General features: G+C 40.2%; 1 protein-coding gene across 1 annotated transcript in view; it reads right to left on the reverse strand.

Moving 5' to 3' along the window:
* The window catches only part of ENOX2 (ecto-NOX disulfide-thiol exchanger 2), a 293700-nt gene extending 280887 nt beyond the window's left edge, over positions 1 to 12813 (reverse strand). The window contains exons 1-2 of the mRNA XM_003262322.3: positions 12545 to 12813; positions 11173 to 11220 (exon numbers count right to left, since the gene is read on the reverse strand). The gene's annotated coding sequence lies outside the window, so the exon portion shown is untranslated. The remainder of the gene's footprint in view (positions 1 to 11172; positions 11221 to 12544) is intronic.
* Positions 12814 to 13743: the final 930 nt, after the last annotated feature.

Consider the following 13743-nt stretch of genomic DNA (forward strand, 5'->3'; position numbering starts at 1 on the left):
CTAGTGGAAGATTTCAAAGAACTAAGAACTTGAACCAAACCATGAACTTAAACGGGAAGACACAACACTAATTTGCTAAATTCCAAACAAAACAGAAATTGTAACAGTTTGAAAGCAACAAAAACTAGCAAGCTGATTTGAACCAGAACAAAGTTTCATGTTTTCTGAATCGATCAAACTTGCACCAAACCCTGAGAGCCTAATCAGCTCAAGCTCCTGCAAAGAACACACAGCAAGGCTTGGTTTCACCTGTCTGAAAGCTGACAAGGGAACCACAGAATGAACACTGGATAAGGAGTCAGAAGAACTGACGTCTCCTGATTTTCTTCACTGTTTGATCTTGGTCAAGTCACTTCTACTCTCTTAGCCTCAGCTTGCTTGCCAAGAAATGGCCAGGCTGGGATTGCCAATATCCCAGGTTTAATAGTCTATGCCAACTGTGGAATTTAGTCAAGTGATGAAACAGATAAAGTCACAATTTAGCCTTAATCTGCAGGAGGCAGAGAGATGGACCACCCCAACTCTCTTAAAGATTCATGTTTCTAGCTTATTTTGAAATATACTTGGCCAGGCATGGTGGCTCACACCAATAATCCTAGCACTTTGGGAGGCCCAGGTGGGAGGATCACTTAACCTCAGGAGTTCAAGACCAGCCTGGGCAAGAGAGTGAGACCCCACCTCTTAAATAAATAATTAAATTTTAAAAAGTTTTTTTTAAAAGAAATACACTTCATTTAAGAGTTGGTAACTGTCCTTGTTCAGCCTCAGATCACCTAATATACTTTTTCAGAATGTCTCTCCTCAAAGAAATGTTTCAGGAATAGTTTGTTTTCCTCAAGTGAAAGTTACAGATGAGTTGTCTGGTCCAATAAAAGGAAGAGGAAAGAAATGACAGTGATCTAATATAGGCTGAGCCCCTATTGCATGTCAGACATGGCAAATTTTACATAATTTTCTTAACCAATCTTCACAATACAACGCTATATGGTTTTTTGTTTTTTGTTTTTTGAGAAAGGGTCTTGCTCTGTCACGCAGGCTGGAGTGCAGTGACACAATCATAGTTCACTGTAACTTTGAACTCCTCGGCTCAAGTAATCCTCCTATAGTAGACACTTTTATCCTTACTTTACAGGCAAGGAAACTAAGGCTTACTGATGCTAAGTGACTTGCTTACAGTACTTGACTGGTACTGGGATTCGAACTCAGACAATTTGAATCCATTACTATAACAATATCCTAAGAACTAAAGAAATAGTTCTTAATTCACTGATTCAATTGGGCTTGCTTAGTGAATAAATTACATGCTGATTCAAAACAGTGAAAGTAAATTTCCTTGCATTTATACTGGGTTGACATTTTTTTAAATTTCATTTTACAGTTTGGTATAACGGTTAGGACTACTGGGCTCTGGAGTCAGGCAGACCTGAATTTCTTGAATTCTGTCTTATGGACAAGATAGTTAACCATGCTGTGTCTCAAGTTTTCTCATCTGAAAAATGGGGAGGAAGTAGTCCCTACCTTGTCAGGCTGTTGGAAAGTGTCAATGACCTGATAGCATCTCGCATAGTACTTGACACAAAATGACAACTCAGTAAAGACCGATGAAAGCTATCCTTGTATTCATAGCAATACAAGAAAGGAAAGGTTATAAAGCAAAAAGAAACTGGGATTCACTGAATTTAAGTGCTCTTTGGTTATAGCACAGATATAGTTTGGAAGGTTTTCAGTGGTCTACCTCGTTCTCCAAAACTAACTTGCATCTTATGGTAAATCAGCATATTCATGAAGCAACATGAATACATTAATTGGGGTTTCCTAAAGAGTAGCAAGGAAACTTGTCATGTGCTCTGCTTAGCAGCAGTTGTCCCTAGTTTCCTGGAACCCATCCTTTTAAAGAAAAAGCTCGGAAGTAGCAGATAGTAATGCTGGAAGTACCGGTCAGGTGGAGACATCCTGCTTCCCCCCAATCCTTCAAGCCCTGGCTTCTTTCCTATTCACCTGTGGCCCTCTTCTCAGATTCCCTTCTTTCCTTCCCCAGTTTATTCTGGTTTTATCGTGATTCTTCCTCTGGCACAAGCTCTGTTTCTGCTCATCAGCATCAAGTGGTATCTATGGAATGTGTGCCTTGCACGACACTAGATGAAATAGAAAGTCATCCAAGAGTTAATGAAAAAGACATGTGATCCATGGCCAAACAGATCTAAGATACATAGGTAGACTAGAGTTTTGGCAACACAGTAAATGCAGGTATAATGCAGGATGACTTGGTTGATTTCAGAGCACAAAAGAGTTTGTTCATCTAGTTAATGATATGCATACTGAAAAATTTTTTAAAACTGTACTCATGTCTGCCACTTAATCTGAAATGCATAAAGGAATGGATACATTAATAGGTGATAAAGCAAATACAACAAAATGTTCATTATAGAATCTAAATGGTGAGTATCTGGGTGTTCACTGTACAATTCTTTTGACTTTTCTCTGTATTTGAATATTTTCACAATAAAAGGTTGAGAAAAAGGAGAGGGGGAAAGGGGTATGGCTTATTCAACCACAAGTGTTTCTGAACAAAATAATTATAATTCTATAGAAAATATAAAGCAAATAGGGCAAAATAATAACAATTGGTGAATCGGAGCAAATGGTATATAAGAATTCTTATATGATGCTTGCAATTTTTCTGTACTTAAAAGTACTTCAAACTAAAAAGTTAAAAGATAATTTGTTGAGCACCAACCTCTTTTACCTAGTGTCTCAGTTGCCATTTTCAGTAGTGAGGGCATTAGGTTAATAGTAGAGATACTGGAAACAATGGTGGAAGGGTGGGGAAAAATAAGTCACAGATATATCTTGGGGGCCTACTATATGCAAGACACTGTGTTAGGCACTTTGGGGAATTCAAAGAAGTAAAAAACACAGTCCGTTCCCTGAGAGGGCTCCCACTGTAAGTAATGGAATGCCAAAGCAGTGTCTGAAAGGGTAACTGGCTGGAGCAGAGTTCTGTAAGACAGAAGTATAAAGATTAGAAAGGTAGGTTAGAGCCAGATTGCAGACAGTACTAAAGGTCAGGCTGAAGAGTTTGGACTTCATCCTATGGATAATGGGAAGCCATTTACAGTATCTGAGTCAGGGAAAGAACATGATCTAAAACTGACTGGCTAGATGGTACAATTTGTTTGGGCACAGGTACCTTCAACATGCATTTGTTTTATATTCATGTACATCTGGTATGTCTGTCCACTTCCCATATCTGGATGTGACGTTTAGGGATTTCCAACATGCTGGTTGCTGCTTATTTTTCAAACAGCCACTTCCTGACATCTCTTCAGCCTTTCCTTTTTCCTCCCCCAAATCCCAAGGGCAGCTGACCAGCACGTGCCTCAGCCCTGCTGACTCAGCAAGCAATAAATACGCCTCATAGAATGCTTCTGAAATGAAGCTGCTGTGCTTCAAAACTGATTTCTTTCCTTCATGATAATCAAACCTCAATTACTGCTGGAATCACTGATTTGAGTTGGAAAGAATGAATATTCATCTAAGTAACATGTAAAGGAGTGCAGGAAGTTATGTCCTGTGTGCAGAAGGAAACATTTGTTCAAAGTGATCTCTGTATATGGAAAGAAACCCTAGCAGAGACGGCATTGCTGAATAGTGGCAAGTGATTAGGGTAAAATCTCTCAAAGGCTGCCAAATTAGAAATTGGACTTTATAATCCTTTGGATATATACCCAGTAATGGGATTGCTTGGGTCAAATGGTATTTCTGGTTCTAGATCCTTGACCATGGCACATGTATACCTATGTAACAAACCTGCCCGTTCTGCACAGTAACCTAGAACTTAAAATTAAAAAAAAAAAAAAAGAAAAAAAAGAAAATTTCCTGATGTCTATGATTGTATTGTAGCTATATATGGAATATCCTTTTTTTTGGTAGAAGATTCAAATAAAATATTCAGAAATGATAAAGCATCATGTTAAAATTTTATTCTCAAATGGTTATTTTAACATTCTTTATACCATTCTTTCAACTTTTCTCTAAATTGAAAGTATTTCAAAATAAAAATAATAAAATTTAAAAAAAGAAAGTGGACTTTATCTGTCTTCAGTTTTTCCCCCCATGAAGTCCATCCTCCACTGCAATCATGTTACTCCCCCCATTTAAAACCCTGTGTTCACTCATCCCTACATATAGGACAATGGCCATACTGCTTAGCAAGCTGACTTACTTCACCCAACCAGCCACAGGATACCTTTCCAGACTCTTATCCTGTCCCCCTTTCCCACGCTTTCAATGGTTCACACACAATATCTTACCTTTTTCTGAACTATGCAGTTTTATACATTTGACTGCCTTGCATGTGTTGATGGTCCCTCTGCCTGGAATCCTTGCCCATCACCTCTTTGTCCAGAGAGACTAGGCAATGCCCCTCACCCTTTATGATTCAGCACAGTTAGACTCTGATCTCTAAGTTGTCCACCCCTGGCTGTAATTCCCTCCTCCATATTCCCAGAACACCTTCTCTCTCTTTTGGGTGCCTTTCACATCAGAATATGATCACTGGTTTGAGTGTCTATCTCCCCTATTAGACTATGAGCTCCTCAAGGGCAGGGATTACATCATATCAAATTCATTATTATAGTCCTGGTGTTTAGCATAGGGTCTGGTCCTGTATATATGCTCAAATGTCTATTGAATAAGTGTGAACATCAAGTACTCCTTGAAGTCAAACTCAGCATCTCTTGAAAGGTGAAAATTAGAATGGTATGTGACCAGAGTAATCCTAGTGAAGTATGTTTGAGGACCTGACTGAAGAAAAGCTGATAGGAGGACACCTTATAGGGGCTTATTGTGGGGCAGTTTCTATCCCAGGAAACTCTTACTAGCAGTTGTTCCTGGCTAAAAATGAAGAGCAGCTGGAGCAGATGACAAGAGCCCTTACTGGGGATTTCTCCATCCTTATCTTTCACAGTTCACCACTAAAGCAATGTTGTTCTCTGAAGTAACATTTTCCATAGTGTCTCAATTCTCCTGAATGACTGCCATATTCATTTGTGCTCTGCCTACCGAGGCATTTGGACCAGCTTTGTTAAAGTGTGGTCACTGAAAGCTCTTTGATTCTTCTACTCACCTATCGTTATTATGCCAAAGAATAATGTTTTGTGAGTAAGATACCACTGAAAAACAGAGCACCAAAAAGGGGAGGGAAGCAGAGCTAATAAAAACTATCTTTTTTCTCCTCCTAGATTGCCAATGTATTTCACCATGTTTCCATCCTACAGTGTTTTATACTATGTATCAGTAAAGGCAAAAAAAGGAAAATTAAGACTTCAGCAAAACTTTACACTTTGTAGGCAAGAAAACAAGGAAGCAACATTGAGGGATAGAACATAAATCTTTAGACATACGATCAGTAGCCATTTCTGAAAAGTACACATTTGGGCTGTTTTAAACAAATAGCAAAAAGCAATTAGGTCTTTCTGACTAAACTGAGGTGTATGCTGATTTCTTTTTTTAAGCTAAGTCTGTTTTGATCTTCAAAAATGTCAAACTGGTAAACACTTTACTTTTTCGCACATATAAATCTAAGAGCCAAGCCTAGCTTGAGGAAGATTTAAGAGACATAAAATTTGTCTGAGGTGTCTGCCAAATCTCTGCAGCAGAGACAGGAACCCTGGAAAAGCTGACACAATCATAACTCTCACATCACCAGCAGGCTTGTGCAGGGCTGGGAAGCACAGAAAGTCACTGTTCCTTCTCTCATACTGTTTGTAAACAGAGAAGCAGATCATTTGCTTATCAGCTATCTGGTAGCTCATTTTTGCCTAGATATCCCACCAAGAAAAAAAAAAAAACCCACATCCCCACGGGTATATATACCAATTTTCAGCTGGGTGAATTTTCATTTATAAGATAGGCCCACTTGTTAAAATTTTTCTCTTTTATTTGCTCTTGAATTCTCTTACTCTTGTGTGCTTGCTTGCTCTCTTTCTCCCTCGTTCTTTCTCTTTTTATTCAGAAGGCATTAAAAGGGGTATTTATGAGTATCTAGTGCAGTGCCTAATGGAGTGCTTTCACATAGTAAGCCTACAATAATTCATCGAATGAAGTGAAACCCTATCTGTAATTTCTACGTTCAAATTATTTGATCATGTAGCAGGAAAACTATAGATTTTTTTTCCTGGAGTATTTAAAAGTAACAATTCCTTATAAAGAAATATTTTATTCAGATGACTCATGCTTAGGACTTCCGTCCCTTAGAAATCATCCATTTTTGCACAATGGGTATTATTTGTAAGGAAAATGAAGGGAAGACTACACTTCAGGATCCTGAATGACCACTGATACATTATTGTAGAGAAAATCAGATATCCTATACTCGATTGTATGTCATATGGTAATCCACTACATGTGTCTAAAATCACTTAACAATGCAAGAATATAGTGCACACATGGGCTGCATTCTGTAAGTAGGATTAACTATTGAATTCAACCAAGGTCTTCCCTGGGGACAGATTGCTGGAAAATACATCTACGTGACATTTAAAAAAATAAATTAACCAACGACATCAGCTCCCATGAGACACATTGTTTCTTATACATTCAATTCTATCACAGTTTTCTGTAGCTCTCTGCTGACATCCCCATCCCAAATGACATAGAATTTCAAAAAATAAAGAAAAACAGAGCAACTGGAGCTAGTCCATCTCTCCTGTATGAAGTGTTATGTACACAAAGGAAAGATTTCTGTACATGAGCACAATGTGAACCACGACAGGGTGAGATCATGTCAGTTTGCGGCTGTTCTTGTTATGCTGTGGTCACATATAACTTGCCCAAGGGAGTGTACAAAGCCTGTTTTCTTCCTGACAAGGACCAGCAGGGATTGCTGGAAAATAAAGAAAACAGAGTTATGGCAGGAGGTTTTAAATTTTCTCTTTAAAAAATGCTCTTTATTATGATAACTTTTCTTCTCACTTTGATGTATTTAGTTTTCCTCATCTGTAAAACAGGAATAACTATGTTATGTGTTTAATATTTTTGCTCTGAGAATTAAATACCAGTAGATTGCCTGGCATAAAATAGCTAATCCACACAGTCCACGTCAACATTGGCTAACATTAATTAAATACCTATTATGTGCCTGCCACTGGCCAAAGACCCCCCAAAAAAGTAAATCACAGAAGGAAAACCTGATACTAGGGGAGCAAGCAGGGAGCTGATTTTCAAAGCTTTTATCAGGCAGTCTAAGAAGTCTGGATACTACCCTGAAGACAATGGACAGCCTTTGAACTATTTTATATAGAAGCCGGATAGTTTTAGATTTGTGATTTACAAAAATCATTCTGTCAGCATTGGTAAGAGTGGACTAGAAGGGAAGCAGGCTGGAAGCAGCAGTAATCCAGGCTAGAAGTGACGCATGTGTGTTGGGGGGTGGAAGGTATGCCCCAAAGTAAGACAATGGTGAACACCGGGAAAACATTTTAAAATACCTTTTTTTTTTTTTTTTTTTTTTTTTTTTTGAGACAGAGTCTCACTCTCTCCCAGGCTGGAGTGTAGTGGTGCAATCTCGGCTCACTGCAACCTCCGCCTCCTGGGTTGAAGCAATTCTCCTGCCTCAGCCTCCCGAGTAGCTGGGATTACAGGCGCATGCCATCATGCCTGGCTAATTTTTGTATTTTTAGTAGAGACGGGGTTTCCCCATGTTGGCCAGCCTGGTCTCAAACTCCTGACCTCAGCTGATCCGCCTGCCTTGGCCTCCCAAAGTGCTGGGATTACAGGTGTAAGCCACTGTGCCTGGTCAAAATAACTTTTTAAAAATTAACAAATATACTATAGATTAGAAAATAAAAATATGCAAAAGGTTAAAAGTAGAAGTCATATGCAATCTTACTACTTGCAGCAAACCCCTATTAATATTTTTTTGTGTGTTTACCATTACAGGATTTTTCCTATGTATGCCTACACAGATGTGTGTGTGCATGTGCGTGTGTGTGTGTGTGTGTGTGCGTGTGTGTGTTTGTGTGTGTGTTATGTATATATTTTTAAACTGGGATCTGTCACTCTGTACTGAGTTTTATGATGTGAATTTTCTCTTAATATATCAAAAACAATTTTCCACATCATTAAATATTGTTTGGTAAAATCAACTTACAAGGCTACTTAGTAATCCATTCTATAAATGTACCACAATTGATTTCATTCGAACACCTAGTATTGTACATTTAAGATGTTCTTTCTTTTTTTTTGTTGTTTTTGCTATTAGTATAAACAACTCTGGGATAGATGTCCTGAGTATTAAATTTTTGGAAACATCATGATTCTTTCCTCAGCATAGAGCTCTAGAAGTTGAAGTGGTAGGTTGAAAGCTGTATTCCATTAAGGTTTCTGATACATATTGACGAATTGCTCTCCAGAAGAGCTGTATCAAATTATAGTCCCAGCAGCAGAGTCTATGAGTAGGAGATGAACTTGAGAGTGATGTCAAGGACGGAGTGCACTGGACTTGGGTGGGTAGAAGGAAGGATGTTTCCTGGCAAAGTATCAGGGCAGGAGGAAGGTGAACTGTGTCAAGAGCAGCAAAGCAATGGGCAGGGCTAAGGAATAGCTGTCTGGATAGGTAAATGATAGGAAAGAAAAAGGTAAGATAACCAGGGGAGAGTGAAGAAAAGAGGGAAAAAGTAGGTCTTTCATGAAATTATGGGCACTTTACTGCTTTCTTTAGCAAAAGTAGCAAATGTAGCAAACAGCTAGTCTTTTAATAGCATTTGGCACTCTGTGCTACCAAGGTCCCCAGTTATATTCATGCAAATCTGTTTATCAATTCTTTTCAACCAATAACCATTTATTAGGTGACTACCATGTGTCAAGTGCTCTTCTGGATGCTATGGGTATGGAGATTAATGAAACCTGGTCCCTGCCCTCCAGGAGTTCACAGTCTAGTGGGGAACACAGAAACATCCACAGACCGACACCCTACAGTGTGGTACAGGCTAGGACAGAGGTAAGTAGGTGCAGGGTCCCGTGGAAGCCAGAGGCCTAACATTGCTTTGTGCGTGCATTCATGTATGTTGGGCGAGGGCTGTCGGGAAGGCTTCACAGAGGTGTTGACATATGAGCTGAGTCTTAAAGGCTGAGGAGTTTCTTGCATGCCTAAGGGTCACAGATCATAGTCATATTCCTAATCAGTGCCTTGAATATTTGTGCTACTGCTCTCAAGGACACTGAGTAAGGTGGTAAGGATGTTTGTGTGTAATCCAAATTCGAGTGGTAACTATAGCTTCCACTGTAATCTTAATGAACATAGAAACATAGCATGTTTGGGCAATATTATTGCTCACCATAGAATATAAAGGACAAGAGGCAAGGGGGACATGCAGACTTTTAAAACAATTCTGGTAACACTGACATAATAATATTAACAACCATCAAGTCCTAATAATTTTACCTCCTAAATGTTTCTCGAATCTGTTCCCTCCTCTCACGTCACTACTCTTGGGTCTTTATTGTCTCTCTGTGGAACAGAGTAGCAGCCTCATCATATCTACCTCCACTGTATCCTTCCCACTGTCATTGACCTTAAAGTAAAAATCTGATCGTGGTGCTCTTCTAAAACATGTTAATGGTTTCTTATGGCCTACAAGCAGCACTTCCCAAATTTCAGTCATGAGTATTACTTAGTGATTTTTACCATATTCACACACAATGTGTACTATTATTACTTAATATTTGTCTTTAAATGAACTGAAAACTGGTTCCCTTTCTATTTTTATGAAGTAAAATCCAAAGTAATCTTAGATGTGATGGCTTAGTTCAGTTTTATGTTTTTTAAGACATATTTGAACATGTAACTAGTAAAATTAAAATGTTTGTGGGAGCACAATGTAACTACCACTGGCAGATGCCCTACGTTTTGAGAACCACTGACCTATGGGGGCACATTCCAACTTAGGATTGCAATCAAGGTTCTTTGCAAATCAGCCCCAACCTCTTTCCACTCTTCTCCTACCCATTACACTTTCCTTTTCCTCAACTATCTGCACTCTAGCCATGCTGAATTCTTCCACATTGAATGAACATGCCCTATTCTTATACAGCCACACATCTTTCACAGACTGACTCCTCTATCTGAAATGCCTCCCCTCCACTCCTTCCCTGCCTTGGGCAAACTCACTATCCTTCAAGACCTATCTGTCATGTCACCTCCTCATGGAAGCCTTCTCCCTGAGTCTCCCTTACAGTGAGTCACACCTTCCTTTATCCCTCCATAGCACTTTGTACCTGTCTCTGTTATACTACACACTACAGTATCTTAGAACTGTGGGCATCCAGCTCCCCAACTAGACCCCAGGAAGAGTTCACACCTTGTACTTCATTGTTTCTCCAATACTTCACGTGGGCAGAGGTCATGAAAGAGATCTAGTGTCCCAGGTAACTTTTTAAAATGCTAAAATAAAATACATCCAAAGTACTATCAAGGTCCAAATAGCTTAGAGGTATGATACGTGTTATAAAGAGAATCATCTAATTCAGAAATAGCTGTACTGACTATGGTTTTGGAAGACACAATTAGCTACAGTTGCAATGACAGTTAATTTGGTTTTGGCAGCTACTTTACAGCAAATACATTCTGACATAGAAATTTGAAGTGAATCATTTGGGTTTTGGCCAGGATGATCAACTATACCTATCTCTCCTTACCACAACTGGAAAGTCAAGAACAAGAATGAACACTGGGAGCAGCAAACCATGTTGAACAGAGCATGGGCTTTGGAGTCAGAAATCTGTACACTCAAATCTCAACTCAACTTATAATTTATGTGACTTTAAGTAGATTGTTTAACTTCTGTGCATTTTAGTGTTTCTTCTAGAAAAAAAACAGGAATAATAGTACCTACTTCAGAACACTCTTCAGATAATGCAACAAAGTATTTATGATGATGACTAGGACATTATGTGAGTTCAATAAATAGCAGTCATTATTGTCCCCCAATGAGATGACTACAATTCAGATAATGTGATGCACGGGGACAGCAAATGCCATTTCTTAAGAAAATAAATTGATGACTCTAGGCTTTAAAGTTGACAGCTATAGACTGTAGCTAAGAATAGCTACAAACAAAACATCTGAAAGACAAGCTTCTTCTTGGATTTAAACTCACACCTGGAACATACCATCACACTTCTTTGTGTTCTCCAAGAATTGATCTCAAATCAGGTTCCCTAGGATGAAAAGAAAAATCATCCAATCTTAATTTTTGCCTTCAATTTTATTTGATACAGAATAATATCCAAACTATGTGTATGTTTCAAAGTATCATGTTATTATGACCCCAAGCTTCTCCACCCTATTTATTTCCCAGTATATTTGTGCTGATATCTTTTATTCCAATCAGGCAAGCCCACCTGTCTCACAGTGCTCCCTTTTCTGTTTACCCTTCTCAAAGTCCAATCTCAGTAGCAGGAAGCATTTTCTCCCTCCTCTTTGACAACTTCAAATCCCCTGTACTCTGCTGGAGCCCGAATTAAAATTCACCTCCTTCACAAAGCCTGAAATCCGGATGAGGGCTTCAGCACTTCCCGGGTTAGGCTTGAACTTCCATAGATGAACTCACCACCCCCATCAGTATGCTCTTCCACTGACCCCCCTTAGCGTTTTTTGCACGCATTTGTAATAACACAATGATTAATACGGTCTGCTTCACAGGTCTACTTTATTCTGTAGAATAAAGGTGTGCCCCCTAAATGTTTGTCAACATTAGTGCTATCAGTCTATGCTGGAAACCCCTAAAGTGCTGGGTTTTTATAACCAGTCTAACTTGCCTTCTACTCTCACCAGAACCCTGCACTGAACCTTAAACACACATTTCTCAAAAGCAAGATTCCTTCCCTCTTTTGCTTCCCATCCCTTCTAGAAACTGAGGGGAAACCGTTCCCACTTCAAAGACCTGGTGGGGGAAGTGGCAGGTGGTTGAGAGGCCAGTAAAGAGATGGCGATCAATTAAGGAGGCAAAAAGATAAAGTTTGAAAAAAAGTCACGCCCTGAGTTTGGCAAGGAATTCCCACGCCCCAAAGGAAATGGGGAGTGTAGCGCAGGGAGGGTTATGTGCCCAAACCTGAAATACAAATTGAGGGAAAAGAGGAAAGAAATCACCCAATTCCTGCGGTAAGAATTAGAGTCCAGTCACCGCCTAGGCAAAATCCTGGACGCAAAGTCCAACTTCGGACCTCCGAGGAGGCACAGAGCCAGGGGCAGGGGGGCGGCGTCGTGGGAAAAAAAAAAAAAAAGGGCGGGCGAGTTGGACCGAAAAAAAAAAAAAAAAAAAAAAAAAGAGCAAAGACAGCGCGCTCCCGGGCTCAAGAGAACTAGCGCCTAGAGCTCAAAAGCCCACCCCCGACTCCCAGTCCCGATACCCCCTCCCCTGCAGAGGCGGAGCTGGGTGGAGTTAGGCGCTGAGGACCGCGGCCCCGGAAGCACCCTCCTCCCTAGGCCCCCTCAGTCCCACAGTCCCCAGCCACGGCCACTGGGGCTTTCTGCCTCTCTGACCTCCAGCTCCCCGGCTACCGAAGCGCTAGTCCTTATACAGCCGCGGAAAATCGGGCCGGCGCGGCAGCTCCTGGGCTCGTAGTGCCCTCGTGGCGCCCCACGCCGCACCACTGTCTTCCGAAATGCCCGCCTTGCGCTTCCAGGCCTAGACCCGGCACTGTGGCCCAAGGCTGGACTCTCACCCACAGGGTGCCCACTGCGGCGTCTCCTATTGGCTACTGGTCACCGGGGAAGCTGGAGGCCCGAGCCCATGGCTTCATGGGAAATGTAGTTTGAGGTCGCTGGAGGCTGTTCTTCCTGGGGGTATCCCGTGTTGACATTGGCAGAGAGACGCAAGTGAGGACCGAGAATTATGGGAGATGGAGTCGCGGGACACTTATTTCTCTATACGCACAATTCTTCCCCTCCCCTTCCGATTCTCCCCAGCGTTCAGACAGGGAAGGGTATTCTGGGTATTGTAGTTTGGAGCGCACCGTGTTAGAGAATCTCTCTTGGGGTTAGGGGTTTGTGCTTGTGGGGACAGACGAAGGCTCTAGATTTATTTTCATGTCAGTTAAGCTCTTAGCATTTTGCGGGAAGCACTTTCTATCGTGATTTGAAATTGTTATTGAGTTTTAAGTGTTTTTCAAAAGATGATGTTTATTCTTTGACAAGCTTAGAATTTTGAGAGTTATAGTCCTTTAAAATTGTTAAAGTGTGTTCTTTGTGAACCACCTGCATTAAAATCACTTGGAAGGTATGGAAGAATGTATATGTTTTTTTCTAATTGGAAATTATAGTTCCCCCTAGAAACAGTGTCATAAATAGGCATAGAAATATGATTTACACCAGCCCAGAAGAAGCCTATTTAATCCATAATGAAGCTATGTTGTTGCCATGAAAAACAGTGGCCACATAAACTGCTATAAATAATAGTTTAGAACAGATAGACAATACAACTTAAGTACAAACGAGTAACTATATATGTCTTTAAGAAACTTTACCTTTTGAGTAAAAATATGTTACAAGAGCTGGATAAAGACATAGGTGGGGAATGCCAAGCACTTCCAAGTGACTTAAAGGTTGAGGAAAATGGTTGTTTATTAGGGCTAATTTCACTCCTAACTTTTGACCTTTTTTTTTTCTCTGTTAGAGATGAATCCTTATAGCTTGATGGATTGTTACAGTTGAATTACTACAACTTCTTGATGAGGACAACT

The sequence above is a fragment of the Nomascus leucogenys genome, chromosome X (genome assembly GCF_006542625.1).
Source record: "Nomascus leucogenys isolate Asia chromosome X, Asia_NLE_v1, whole genome shotgun sequence".
Classification (NCBI taxonomy): Eukaryota; Metazoa; Chordata; class Mammalia; order Primates; family Hylobatidae; genus Nomascus; species Nomascus leucogenys.